Source organism: Hypanus sabinus, chromosome 3 (genome assembly GCF_030144855.1).
Source record: "Hypanus sabinus isolate sHypSab1 chromosome 3, sHypSab1.hap1, whole genome shotgun sequence".
Classification (NCBI taxonomy): domain Eukaryota; kingdom Metazoa; phylum Chordata; class Chondrichthyes; order Myliobatiformes; family Dasyatidae; genus Hypanus; species Hypanus sabinus.
The window spans coordinates 122,512,539-122,528,380 of record NC_082708.1 but is presented as its reverse complement, the minus strand read 5'-3'; positions in this window follow the sequence as shown (position 1 = coordinate 122,528,380).

The following is a 15,842-nucleotide window of genomic DNA, read 5'->3' as shown; positions in this document are numbered from 1 at the left end:
ACCACAAGGTGATTGCTCTCTGACCTTTCCGACCTCCTGAGAAATGACCCAGTGTTCACAATCAGCACACTGATGTAGCCGACGAGGGGCCAGGTCACACAGGCAGTCTGGTCATTTTGTCCCACAGCCCAGGATCCCAGAATGCTCTGTCACACAGCTTTGGCCACCGGTCTCAAGCCAGCCCAGCTGGGGAAAATGCTTTAGCACTCTCTTTAGATGTAGGAGGGTGCCTGAAGAGCGAGCAAAAAGTTCTGAAGCTGCCCACTCAGTTGTAACCGTGAACAACATCGCCAGGGAGACACTGCAGCTAATGGATATAGAAGTGTTTATTCTGGCAAAATTGAGCAGCAAGCATCCTAATTTGAGATACTCTTTGAAGAAGAGGCTTACTCAACCCAATATTACATGATAGTTTTATATGCTAAAGATCAAAGGAAACTGCGGGACAATTCTACAGTCACAATGTATCTACAATGCTTCCTTTGAGTTACATATAGTTCTCAAACAGCTCCGTTGCACCAACACTCCAGACACCCAAAATGAATGTTTAGCCCCCACCAACCCCTAGAGGTGGCATTCACGCATATGCAGGCATCTGAAGTTTAATTGTCCTGACCTGCATTTTAAATCCAATCTGCAGTCCACATTCAAATCTGGCAGTAAGTGTCATATCAGTCTTGGGTAAGTTATTGAAAATATTCTATGGACTGGATAAATAAAGTATTTGGATAGACAGCGACTGATTAGGGTTAGTCAGCATGGCTTTGTGTGTGGTAGATCATGTTCAACCAATCTTCTAGAATTTTTCAAGGAAGTTAGCAGGAAAGTTGATGCAAACAAAGCTGTGGATGTTGTCCACATGGACGTTAACAAGGCCTTGGACAATGAATCGTATGGGAGTTTGTTCAAGAAGGTTCAATCTCTTGACATTCTGGATGAGATAGTAAATTGGATTAGACACTGGCTTCACAGGAAAAGTCAGAGAGTGGTAATAGATGGTAGCCTCTCCGATTGGAGGCCTGTGACTGGTGGTGTGTCCTTGTTGTTTGTTGTCTATATCAATGATCTGGATGATTATGTAGTAAACTGGATCAGCAAGACTGCAGGTGACACAAAGATTGGGGGTGTAGAAGACAGTGAGGAAGGATTTCAAAGCTTGTAGCAGGATCTAGACCAACTGGAGAAATCGAATGAAAACAGGCAGATGGAATTTAATGCAGGTAAGTGGGAGGTGTTGCACTTTGGGAGGATCTCCAGGGTTTGACATACACAATGAGGGGTAGGGCACTGAAGAGTGTGGTAGAGCAGAGGGACCTGGGAATACAGATCCATAATTCATTGAAAATGGCATCACAGGTAGATAGGGTCGTAAAGAGTGCTTTTGGCATTTCGGCTTTCATAAATCAAAGTATTGGGTTTCGGAGTCAGAATGTTATGTTGAAGTTGTATATGACATTGGTGAGGCCTAATTTAGATTTTTTTTACAGGAAAACATCAATGAGGTTGAAAGAATATAGAGAAAATTACCAGGAAGTTGCCGGGACTTGAGGACCTGAGTTATAGGGGAAAATTTAATAGGTTTGGACTTTGTTCACTAGGCCAAAAGTTCGCAATTTTTTAATGCCATGGACCTTTACCATTAACCGAGGGGTTCATGGACCCCAGGCTGGGACACCTGCACTCGCGTGTAGGAGAAAGAGGGGTTGCTTGATAAAGGCATACACAATGATAATGGGTAAATGCAAGATGGCTTTTTCCACTGAGGTTGGGTGAGACTAGAAGTAGAGGTCATGGATTAAGGGTGAAAGGTGAATTGTTTACGGGGAACTTTTTCACTCAGATAATGGTGACAGGGTGGAACAGGCTGCCGTGGAAGTGGTTGATCTGGGTTCAATTTCAACTTTCAACAGAAATTTGGATGGGTGCAAGATGGGAGAGGGATAGAGGGCTATGTTCCAGATGTAGGTCGATGGGACTAGGCAGATCAGTAGTGTGGCACAGATTAGATGGGCCAAAGGGCCTGTTTCTGCGCTATGACTCTGTGACTCTAAAAATTGTGGATGCAGAAAATCTGAAATAGAAACAAAGGTTGCTGGAAGAGCCCAGCAGGTCAGGCAGCATCTGTAGAAAGAGAAACATTTCAGGTCAAAGCAGAGGGCTCTTAAATCAGTTTAACATTGTGCATTAAAAAAAAGATGCTACTTTCTCAACTGTGAAAGTTACAGGAAGCCCCAAGGAAGCAAAGATCATCAACCAGTGAGCAGCAATGAGGACAGCAGAGTCAACACTCACACAGTGTGTCCGTGTGCTTTTCACTTCTCTAATCTGGTTTTCCTTCCACTCCTTCCACTAGTTTACTTCCTTCATTTCTTTCCACAGGAAGTTTTGGTTTGCCCTCTCTCCAAACCCACATGCCATGAGGGTGATCTCACCCTTGTCGTTGAACTTGGAGCTCTGAAACCACTTACCTGAGATGTATGAGGTGACCTGGTTTCCCATGTCTTCACAGACCACCTAGGGATCCCTGAGATTAGAGAGAGAGCACAGTGGGTAAGAATGAAGTAGTGCTTTGCTTCCAATTCCCCTTCCTCTCATCAATCCTGTCAAGTTTTGAGCAACAACAGACAATGATCTAGATACAGTGTATCATTTGAGAATTGGTGATTCAAAAGAATGTGAGGAAGACCTGGAGGAATTGTTCCAGCTACCATTTGGTTAAATTAGATTCTTCACAACAAATTGATACTTCACTAACCAAGGACAGCAAAATGATGAACCGCCACCGAGATTAGTACTGCACAGGCAGAGGGAACTGTGTGCAAAGTTTAACATTCTGTACTGACTTTTCAAAAATGGGAAGTATTCTAATATACCTGATATAATTATTAGTAACCCATGTGACTCTGCTTTGTTTTTCATTTTCTGAAGAATTCAAGGTTCTGACAGCGTTCTTTTTATAGCTTTGTTTCCATCGTAATTACTTAAAGGACTGACAGTCTTGACAGCCCTCTTTGATAGACTCAAAAGTGAAATAAATTACCTCCATCAAGACTATTAGCTGAATGACTTTGAATTGCTCTCTGTCCATGATTGTGTTGTGCTTTACACAACACTACAATGGCATCCATAGTAACACATATAAAATGCTGGACAGGCAGCATCAAAGAAAGGAATCGAGATTTGGGCTGAGACACCAGCATTCATAGTTTGGTCTTGGTAGTGAGCTGATTACATATCATATTTAATGTGCAACTTTGTAATGAGTTGTAGGCATGTATCACATTGAGAGCATACAAGGATCAAGGAGGTTAGTTAGCTGATGGCAGAGCTTGTGAGTTGCTGCTCATCTTAAAGCTGTGCTGCTTCTGATTAGAAGAAATGTTGGTAGCCAGATCGAACCATTGAACTACGTAGTTCAGGATCAGAATCAGGTTTAATATCAATGATATAGTCGTGAAATTTGTCAACTTTGCAACAGCAGTACAATGCAATAAATGATAATATAAAATATTTAAACATTGTAAATTACAGTAGGTATATATAAATGTACATTTAATAGTTAAATTAAATGAATAGTGCAAAAACAGAAATAAAAAGTAGTGAGGTAGTGTTCACAGGTTCAATGCCCATTTAGGAATTGGGTGGCAGAGGGGAAGAAGCTGTTCCTGAATCGTTGAGTGTGTGTCTTCGGGCTTCTGTATCTCCTTCCTGATGGTAACAATGAGAAAGGGACATGTCCTGGGTGGTGGAGATCCTTAATGATGGACACTGTCCTTTTGAGGCACCACTCTTTGAGGCTAGTACCCATGATGAAGCTGACTAATTTGACAACTCTCTGCAGCTTTCTTCGATCGTGAGCAATAGCCCCACAACCCCCCATACCAGATGGTGATGCAGCCAGTCAGAATGCTCTCCATGGTGCATGAGAACCTCATAGACTGTTACTGTGGTTGTGACTCATCAATTAAATTAAACCCTTTCACTCATCTCAATAACAAATAATTAAATTTACAATGGGAACACTTGGTTAACTAAATGTAGGTTTCTCTCAGCCCAGTGATCAACCTGATGAGCTTGACTTGCTACGTGTGGCACAGTCGCCTTGTCCGTGGCACTTGCACAAGACACAAGGGTTGCCAATTATGTTATCATACATTCTGCCCATTTCTAGGTGACCCAACAGGAAATTTAGCTCCTGACAATCTGACAGGATTTTCATTTTTCTTTGCCTCTTTTTTTTCTGATGCAAAACTCCCTCAAATAACATCAACACTGTGCAAGTTTCAATATTCATTAGCAATTGATCTTTACCCTCACTTGTGTGAAAAATGACAGTTCTTGTTCATCATTTTTCTCACTCTGATTCACAGAACGGGCAGGGTGACAAATACCACTTCTGAAATCTTGCTATTTAAGGGTCAAACACTCAAATTACATTCTTTGTTCTCACTGACACTCACGGCCTCCCGTAACTCAGACAATCTCACCCGTAACCAGACCGTTCTATTCAGGGAGGTCAGGGCCATGGTCACTTTCAGTTGTTCAGCCTCAGGATCCACAGCATAAGAACATCAGAAATAGGAGCAGGAGTTGGCCATCCGTCCCATCAAGCCTGCCCCGCCATTCAATAAGATTATGGCTCATCTGTCTGTAAACTCAGCTCCATCTACCTACCTTTTCCCCATAACCCTTAATTCCCTTACTACATAAAAACCTATCTAACTGTATCTTAAATATATTTAGTGAAGAAGCCTCAACTGCTTCTCCAGGCAGAGAATTCCACAGATCCACCACTCTCTGGGAAAAACAGTTTCTCCTCATCTCTGTCCTAAATCTTCTCCCCTGAATCTTGAGGCAATGTCCCCTAGTTCTAGTCTCACCTACCAATGGAAACAAGTTTTCTATTTCTATCTTACCTATCCCTTTCAAAATTTTGTATGTTTCTATAAGATCCCCTCTCATTCTTTTGAACTCCAGAGAGTATAGTCCCAGGCGACTCAATCTCTCCTCATAGGTTAACCACTTCATCCCTGGAATCAACCTGGCGAAACTCCTCTGCACTGGCTCCAAAGCCAGTATATCCTTCCTCAAGTATGGAGACCAGAACTGCACACTAATCCAGGTGCAGCCTCACCAGTTCCCTGTATAGTTGCAGCACGACCTCCTTCCTCTTGAATTCAATCCTTCTAGCAATGAAGGCCAACATTCTGTTTGCCTTCTCAATAACCTGTTGTACCTGCAAGCCAACTTTTTGCGATTCATGAACAAGTACTCCCAAGTCCCTCTGCACAATAGCATGCTACAATCTTTCACCATTTACAATCTTTCACTGCTCTTCTATTATTCCTTCCAAAGTGGATGATTTTGCATTTACCAACATTATATTCCATCTGCCAGACCTTGGCCCACTCACTTAACCTATCTATATCCCTCTGCAGACTTTCCACATCCTCTGTACAATTTGCTTTTCCACTCAGTTTAGTGACATCAGCAAATTTTGCTACTCTACACTCAGTTCCCTCTTTCAAATCATCAGTGTAAATGGTGAACAGCTGCGGGCCCAGCACCGAACCCTGCGGCACCCCACTCACCACTGACTGCCAACCGGAGAAACACACATTTATACCAACTCTCTGCCTTCTATCGGTTGACCAATCCACTATCCATGCCAATACACTTCCTCCGACTCCATGCATCCATATCTTATTTATAAGTCTCTTGTTCAGTACCTTATCGAATGCCTTCTGGAAATCCACGTATACAACATCCACATGCTCCCCTCTATCCACTGCACTCATTATATCCTCAAAGAACTCCAGTAAGTTTGTCAAACAGGACCTGCCCTTTCTGAATCCATGCTGCATCTGTCTAATGGAACCACTCCTTTCTAAATGTTTTGCTATTTCTTCCTCAATGACAGCTTCAAGCATTTTCCCGAATACAGATGTTAAGCTAACTGGCCTATAGTTGCCCGTCTTTTGCCTACATCCTTTTTAAAAAAGTGGCATAACATTTGCTGTCTTCCAATCTGCCAGGACCTGCCCAGAGTCTAGAGAATTTTGGCAAATGATTACCAACATGTCTACTATAACCTCCATCAATTCCCTCAGCACCCCTTCAGGCCCTCCAGTTTACTCATCACTATCTCTTTAGTGACAGTGATTTTATCAAGGCCCTCACCTCCCACTTCGTCCATAACATCCTTCTTTGGCATATTAGACGCGTCCTCAACCATGAAGACAGACACAAAATAGTCATTCAGTGCCTCAGTCATTTCCTTATCGCCCAATATCAATTTCCCCTTATGGTTTTCCAAGAGACCTACATTGACTTTAACCACCCTCTTCCACTTTATATATTTATAAAAACTTTTGCTATCTGTTTTTATATTTTGTGCTTATTTACTTTCGTACTCCAGCTTCCCTTTCCTTATTTCTTGTTTAGTTGTTCTCTGTTGCTTTTTAAAGTTTTCTCAATCCTCCAGTCTCCCACTACTTTTTGCGACTTTGTACACGAGCTTTTAATTTGATACTGTCTTTTATTTCCTTAGTTATCCAAGGCTGGCTCTCCCCACACTTACTGTCTTTACTTTTGACTGGAATATAATTTTTTTGAGCACTGTGAAAAATCTTTGAAAGTACTCCACTGTTCCTCAACTGTCCTACCAAATAGCTTGTGCTCCCAATCCACATTAGCCAACTCCTCCCTCATCCTGTTGTAGTCTCCCTTGTTCAAGCATAACACACTAGTTTTAGGTCTATTTCATCCTCCATCTGAATGTGAAATTCAATCATACTGTGATCATTCTTTCCTGACTACAAGATCGTTAATCTTACCTGTCTCATTGCACAGGACCAGATCTAAGATAGTATTTTCCCTTGTAGGTTCACTAACATGCTACTCAGGAAAGCCATCACAGATGCATTCTATGAAGTCCTTCTCAAGACTTCCTTGACCAACCTGATTCACCTGATCTATGTGGAAGTTAAAATCCCCCATGACAAATGCCGTTCCGTTCTTACAAGCTTCAGTTATTTCTCGGTTAGTCGCCTCTGCCACTGCAATATTTTTATTAGGTGGCCTATAGACAACACCCACCAGTGATTTTTTTCCCTTTACTATTCTTAATCTCTACCCAGATGGACTCAACTTTCTGCTCTGTAGATTTTATATCATCTCTCAATATTGCCCTGATCTCATCCTTAATTAAGAGCACCACCCCACCTCCTCTGCATTCCTGCCTATCTTTCTGTATTACCTGATACCCTTGGATATTTAATTCCCAGTCATCTCCACCTTGCAACCAGGTTTCAGTAATGGCCACTAAATTATATGCCTTGGTACTGATCTGTGCCAAAAGTTCACTAACCTTGTTTCTAATACTATGGGCATTTAGATAAAGTGCCCTTATACTCATTGTCCTTTCAGAATCTAAGTGACCTATGTGATTTTTGCTTTTTACTTTTATACACTCTACTCTTACTTTTTTCTTCACTAACTCTAGCTTTGGTCCCTGTACCACTTTCCTCTTCTTTTCTGTGTGGGTTCCCATCCCCCTACCATATTAGTTTAAAACCTCCCCAACAACACTAGCAAACAATCTCCCTAGGATAACGGCTGTGACTGCTGATTCATCTCATAGTTTGTTGGTCATTGCCATACAAGAAAATATGTAGACTCCATAATCAAGGAGAGGAGATTTAATCCCCTTTTCCTTCAGCCTAGGGGAGTTGGCAGGTGATGCCCTGGGATTAACCTGCATATCGTAGTTCCCGAAACTACAGTCAGTCACTGATGGTAGTTATCTCTCAGCATCTTCCTGCCAGGAATCCCTAGCTATAGTCCTCAGGACCATCTGTGGTCTCCTTGCATGATGATTATGCTTCTATAGGCTTGGTTTTTCATCAGTGTGCCTAGGGACACCGTGGTGGTTTAGCGGTTAGCACAACACTATTACAGCTCGAGGTGTCAGAGCTCGGAGAGCAATTCCAACGTCACCTGTAAGGAGTTTGTATATATTCCCCATGAATGCGTGGGTTTCCTCCAGGTGCTCTGGTTTCCTCCCAAAGATAATAAAACCGTAAGATACAGGAGCAGAATTAGGCCATTTGGCCCATCGAGTCTGCTCTACCATTTTGTCATGGCTGATCCATTTTTCCTCTCAGCCCCAATCTCCACCTTTCCCCCTGTATCCCTTCAAATCCTGATCAGTCAAGACTCTATCAAGCTCTCCCTTAAATATACACAAAGACTGCCTCCACAAATACCTGTGGCAAAGAATTCTACAGATTCGTCTCTCTCTGACTAAAGCAATTCCTCCTCATCTCCATTCTAAAAGGACATCCCTCTATTCTGAGGCTGTGCCCTCTGGTCTTAGACACTCCCACGATAGGAAATATCCTCCCCACATCCACTCTATCAAGGCCATTCACCATTCAATAGGATTCAACGAGGTCACTCCTCATTCTTCTGAATTCTAGTGAATACAGGTCCAGAGCTATCAAACATTCTTTATATGACAAGCCGTTTAATTCTGGAATCACTTTTGTGAACCTCCTTTGAACCCTCTCCAGTTTCAGCACTTCCTTGCTAAGATAAGAGGCTTAAAACTGCTCATAGTGCTCCAAGTGAAGCCTCACTGCTGCTTTATAAAGTCTCAACATTACTCCCTTGCTTTTATATTCCAGTCCTCTTGAAATAAATGCTAACATCATATTTACAGAACATTCACTGGTTCTCCTTTGTCTATCAAGCTTGTACTTTCTTCAAAGAATTCCAACAGATTTATCAGACAAGATTTTCCCTTGACGAAACCATGCTGACTACAGTCTATTTTATCATGTGCCTCCAAGTACCCCAAAACCACATCCTTAACAATCAACTCCAACATCCTCCCAACCACTGAGGTCAGACTAACTGGCCTATAGTTTCCTTTCTTCTGCCTCTCTCCCTTCTTGAAGAGTGGAGTGACATCTGCAATTTTCCAGTCTTCCGGAACAATTCTTGATTCTTGAAAGATCATTACTAATGCCTTACAATCTCTTCAGCCACCTCTTACAGAACCCTGGGGTGTACACCGTCTAGTCCAGGTAACTTATTTACCTTCAGACCTTTCAGTTTCCCAAGAACCTTCTCTCTAGTAATGGTAACTTGACCCACTTCATGACCCCCAACACCTTGAGCTGCCATCATACTGTTAGTGTCTTCCACAGTGAAAATTGATGCAAAATACTTCTTCAGTTCTTCTGCCATTTCCTTGTCCCCCACTACTACCTCTCCAGCATCATTTTCCAGCAGTCCGATATCCACTCTTGCCTCTCTTTTATTCTTTATGTATCTGAAGAAACTTTTGGTATCCTCTTTATTATTATTGGCTAGTTTATTGTCATTCTCCATCTTTTAATGACTTTTTTAGTTGTCTTCTATTGGTATTTAAAAGCTTCCCAATCTAACTTCCCACTGAATTTTGCTCTATTCTGTGCCCTCTCTTTGGCCTTCATGTTGGCTTTGACTTCTCTTGTTGGTCATGCTTGTGTTACCTTGTCTTTAGAATGCTTCTTCCTCTTTTGGATGTACATATCCTGTGACTTCCAAATTGCCTCCAGAAATTCCAGCCATTGCTGCTCAGCCGTCATTCCTGCCAGTGTTCTTTTCCAATCAATTCTGGCCAACTCCTCCCTCATGCCTCTGTAATTCCCTTTACTCCACTGTAATACAGATACATCTGAGTTTAGCTTCTCCTTCTCAAAGTTCAGGGTGAATTTGATCATATTATGACCATTTTCCCTAAAGGGTTCTTTTACCTTAAGCTCTCTTATTGATTCTGGCTCATTGCACAACAGCCAGTCCAGAATAGCTGATCCCCTAGTGGGCTCAAACACGAGCTGCTCTAAAAAGCCATCTCATAGGTATTCTAGAAAATTCCCCTCCTGAAATCCAGCACCAACCACATTGTCCCAACCTACCTGCATATTGAATTCCTGATGACTGTTTAACATTGCCCTTTTGGCATGCATTTTCTTTCTCTCATTGTAACATGTAGACTGCATCCTTACTACTGTTTGGGGCTCTTGTATACAACTCCCATCAGGCTCTTTTTGCCCTTGCAGTTCCTTAGCTCTATCCATAATGATTCAATACCTTCCGACACTATGTCACCTCTTTCTAATGAATTGTTTACCATTAGAGCAACCCCATTCCCTTGTCCTTTCTGTCTGGCCTTTCGATACAATATATATCCTTGGACATTAAGCTCCTAGCTATAATCTTCTTTCAGCCATGATTCACTGATGCCCACAACATCATATTTGCCAATCTATAACTGTGCTACAAGTTCATCTACCTGATTCCGTATACTGTGTGCATTCAAATAAAACACCTTCAGTCCTGTATTCACCCTTTTCAATTTTGTCCACCTTTTACATTGCAGCTCATCCTGTTGACTGCAATTTTGCCCTATCAACAGCCTCTCCTCACTACATATCGCCTCTATTTGCAAACTAACTTGAAAGCCATCGTCAGCACTATCACTCCAGTTCCCATCTTCTTGCCAAATTAGTTTAAACCCACCCAAACAACTCTAGCCAACCTGCCCGCAAGGACATTGGACTTCCTCGGATTCAGCTGTAACCCGTCCCTTTTGTACAGGTCAACCCTCCCCCGGATGTACTGGTTTGTAGCTTAATTGGTCATTGTAATTTGTCCTGTGATTACACTAGGGTTAAACAGGTGGCTTGCTGGGAAATACGGCTTGTTGGACTGGAAAGGTCTATTCCACGCTGTATCTCTAAATAAACAAACAAATTAAATCTCTCTCCCCTTGAGAACACTCTCCGAGCCCTACTGCATCCACTCATCACCAACAGGCTCTGCCGTGGCTGCGGGAAGGCTGATTTTATTGTAGTATGTCTCCTTAAGAGTCGTTTGTGGAGATTGAATCTGCATGGTTAAGAGACTGTCACTGTAAGACCTTACAGTTGATCAATTGGAGGTGCCTGTAGAAAGTGATAGAGAGCAGCATTACACAGAGAAAACACAGAGAAAACCAGCAATAAGAAAAGCTCAATTTTTCTGGAAATCCCTGCTGCACAGTCTATTAAACTCTAAGCCTGGAGACCATAATCATCACAACAAAGGAATTCACGGACAACATTTGGAGCTTGTCAATGATGACAGGAACTGACAGCTTTCTGAGATTGTTGAAGTGCCAAGCACATTGATAGTGTTCTCCTCCATCACTTCTACATTGGAGTTGTCCTTAAAGTGTGAGCACCCACCAGCCCTACCGCCTATGTTCAGTAGACATGCACAGTACATTGGGAAGAAGGGAGCCTTGGGAAAGGGCAGGTTTAATTACTTGCCTTCCGTCTCCTGTAATACACTTGGTTCCCATGAGAGCTTTCTAATCTGTCACACCAGACCCATTTATTTTTAATTTACTGCCCATTACATCGCTGGCAGTGTTCATGGCTGGCTTCATCATATCCTCTTGGTCTTCACTAGTGCCAGTCATCCAAGAGCCTGGTGGAGACTCAGGAATACTGTTGCACTGAGATTAGAAGGTTCTTCATTTTACTGTTTTACTAGTCGGGGATGTTAGCCCTGAATTGAACCCCCAAACCTGGGGGACCAGTAGACTACTCTTAGTCCGGCCTCTACCCTTCCAGCTGTTTCACATGGGTGACCCTACCAAGAGCCAAAGCATAAAGCCCTGACTCCAGTCAGCATAGCTCTCCAGGTCACTGAGGCACACAGGCCTCCAAACCCAACAAGTTTGTGGTCAGTAGACATTGGGAGGAAGTGCAGCTTTCATTACTTGCCTTTTGTCACCTGTTATACACTTGGTTCTCGTCAGAGTTTTCTACTCTGTCACCCCAGGCCCATTAACTGGAGTACATACTCCTCCAGCCTTGACTGCACTGAGGATTGAAAAGGTCTCCTCTCACCTGTTCAGTCTGATCTTTCCAGCCACATTATGCTGCTGGACTGATGAAATGTGACTATGTGCCCACGTGAGAGAGTTGGTAGAGTTTATTTCACCTTTCTTTTCGGCTCTGAGAGATACGGTGCAGATTTCCCAGCAGATGTTACCCAGTGCCACTTCCCCTCAGCACAGGGTGATCGATGGACCTTTGTCAGGGCCCACTCTCAGCAGCACACTCCCAAAACTCAAAATAACATATTTATGCGATGCTTTGTGGTCAGGTGCCCTTAACCAGCAGGAACCCTCTTATCAGTTAGCAATGGCCCAGTTCCAGAGGTGCAGATATTTACCACACAGTCATCAGGGAAACAGTGGGTAGGATCTGGAGCCACGGCCTAAGCTTTGGATTCAGATAGCTTCTTTTACTGGCCAGCAATGAGTAGCTCAGCTGATAGAGACATGTGACCCAATGAGTAGCTCAGCTGATACAGTCATGTGACCTTGTCCCAAGACACCATGACAGGCAATGAAAGTTGGAATTGGTTTTCATAGTTTTTCCACGGACATTTAAACATTTGAACCAGCTAATTTTTGTTACTGAGATAGTTCCCTCTGCTAAATTAGTACCAAATAATTACAAACATATTTAAATTATTTCCCAAACAATAAAATATTAATTAAAATTAATTTTTTTAAATCCAGTATTGAAAATATTAAATTATAACAAAATTGTCTGGTCCAAATTCAGCTGGTTTGCCCTTCTTTGTCTAATATGGTTCTTGAATCAGTGATACCATTCTCCTCGCAATTCTCCTTTTGGAGCATTACTTGTGAAATTATGCTAAGTTTTGTCTGCAGTGATCATTATAGGTCTTCATAACACTTCTCTATGTTGTCAGCAGAAATGTGGAGAAAGGGGATGTGGGAGAGTTGTTCTTCACAGATTGCAAAACTTGTTTAAAAACATTAAATAAAATAAAGAGAATGTTGTATCTTGGTGCACCTTGATTAAGCTATTTTGTGAACCAGTGTCAGGGTGTACCTATGGGTAATTGCACAGCAGTAAGAGGATTAGATGGAACGAGACTGAGAAACACAAGATACGTCTGTGCATGTCTAGCACAGATGTATTGTGTATCAAGATGCACATTTGATGGCCAGAGGGAACATTGCTAAAGTAACAAAAATTTAGCTGGTGCAAACCTCAATCTTCTTTTTAAAAGTTCTCACAGTCTGTGACAAACCTTGCAGTGGTCAGCAGAGTTACTCTTTATAAAATTATGGCATGCTTTAGTGGTGTTTGCTGTGTGACCGTGTTTTAAGCTTCCTCTTCACATGTGGAAATATATTTTAAACCTGATGAGCATGTTTTTTTAAAAAAATCCTGGAGAATCAATTGAATCTACAAGCTTGATTGTAGTTTTGTTTAAAAACGTTAATATTATGCATAAATGTCTCTTGGTGTGAGAGGAAAGGGTAGCTCCAAGCTTGTGTTCGAACGTTGTGCAGATACAAGTACCATTTTCTTAATTTAATTGTTAATATCTTAATATAATTGTTAAGTTGCGTGATCTTTGAGAGATATGAGTTCTGGCTACAATGCTATTAACACCTTTTATAATCACACTGGCATTGATAAGCAGGTTTTCTGGTTTTTACCTTCCTAATATTCTCTAAGGAGATAGTTGTATGTACTGTATGTATTATTTGTCAGCAGCCTCACTACTGTTACCAAACAGTGTGTGATGCCTGCCAGGAGGTCCATGCAAAGCATCATAGCTGATCCTAATCCTGTTTTAATCTGATGACTACATTTACAGAATTTCTAATAATTATTTTGAAAAGTATTTGCAAGAAAGTACAATGTTGTTTTTCTTTTCTCGCACTGAGGAGTTCTGGGACTAACTATAGAGCCTATACTGTTCATCTACCATAGATTAGTTAACTCCATTCAAATGCACAGTTAAACCCAGGACTGTTTTCTGTGTTCCTTAATGGTACAGGAGGAGTGTCTGTACCTAGTGGCCTCTGAGCAGATCCTTGGTATAGTTTTTTTAAAAAAAATGTAAATATAAAGCCATGGTTGCTTTTTGTTGAGGAACTCTGGGAAACTCATCAAAAGCGATATATATTCACCTGTCGACAGTACTTCTTTCTATAGATGCTGCCCGGCCTGCTGCGTTCCACCAGCATTTTGTGTGTGTTGCTTGTATATTTATCCTGTGTCCTTTTTAGCATTTACTCAGTCAAGCAGCATTCTTTGTGATGTGAGCACCATTTTTTTGTGATACGAGAAAGTTATGGTATGATTAATTGTGTTCTTCAAATTCTTTTGCAGCAACCGTCGATTATGGAAAGTTTCTGGCAAAGAATGATCCTTCTCCAGCACAACAGCACGTATGTACAACAGAATGAATATAATTAGCACTGTTCCTTCATTCTGTTATAATAATGCTTGTTTGCAGATTATTGTTTAATTAATACATTTAACACCATTTTTGTCGACTTTGTACTGAAACGATTCCCTGTCCACAACTGATGCCTAATCTCAACTTCCCTTATTTACAGAAGATTCCACAACAGATCAGAGGGATTCTTTCTCTGATTAAATAATTGCTTTCACATTTCTGTACAGTTATTTTAACTTTAGGTGTAAGTTCATTTAAATAAACATTGGCCCTTCTATACAGTCCGTTGGATGTATTCCTATCAGAAATAATTGTGCTAATTTGCCAAATACAAAGTTGATGCAAAAGAGTTCAATTTGGGAGAACAACTTTCTGCATCTGCATTGTGTCTGTTCACATAATATTAAAGTTGGTTCTGCAGGCATTCCAGCTAAATAATTTACACACGCATTATGCCCATGCATAATTGGTTGGCAGACAGGAAGCAAAGAGTGGGAGTAAACGGGACCTTTTCAGAATGGCAGGCAGTGACTAGTGGGGTACCACAAGGTTCAGTGCTAGGGCCCCAGTTGTTTACAATATATATTAATGATTTAGACGAGGGAATTAAATGCAGCATCTCCAAGTTTGCGGATGACATGTAGCTGGGCGGCGGCATTAGCTGTGAGGAGGATGCTAAGAGGATGCAGGGTGACTTGGATAGGTTAGGTGAATGGGCAAATTCATGGCAGATGCAATTTAATGTGGATAAATGTGAGGTTATCCACTTTGGTTGCAAGAACAGGAAAACAGATTATTATCTGAACGGTGGCCGATTAGGAAAAGGGGAGGTGCAACGAGACCTGGGTGTCATTGTACACCAGTCATTGAAGGTGGGCATGCAGATACAACAGGCGGTGAAAAAGGCAAATGGTATGTTGGCATTCATAGCAAAAGGATTTGAGCACAGGAGCAGGGAGGTTCTACTGCAGTTGTACAAGGCCTTGGTGAGACCGCACCTAGAATATTGTGTGCAGTTTTGGTCCTCTAATCTGAGGAAAGACATTCTTGCCATAGAGGGAGTACAGAGAAGGTTCACCAGATTGATTCCTGGGATGGCAGGACTTTCATATGAAGAAAGACTGGATCGACTAGGCTTATACTCATTGGAATTTAGAAGATTGAGGGGGGATCTTATTGAAACGTATAAAATTCTAAAAGGATTGGACAGGCTAGATGCAGGAAGATTGTTTCCGATGTTGGGGAAGTCCAGAACGAGGGGTCACAGTTTAAGGATAAAGGGGAAGCCTTTTAGAACCGAGATGAGGAAAATCTTCTTCACACAGAGAGTGGTGAATCTGTGGAATTCTCTGCCACAGGAAACAGTTGAGGCCGGTTCATTGGCTATAGTTAAGAGGAAGTTAGATATGGCCCTTGTGGCTAAAGGGATCATGGGGTATGGAGAGAAATCAGGTACAGGGTTCTGAGTTGGATGATCAGCCATGATCATACTGAATGGCGGTGCAGGCTCG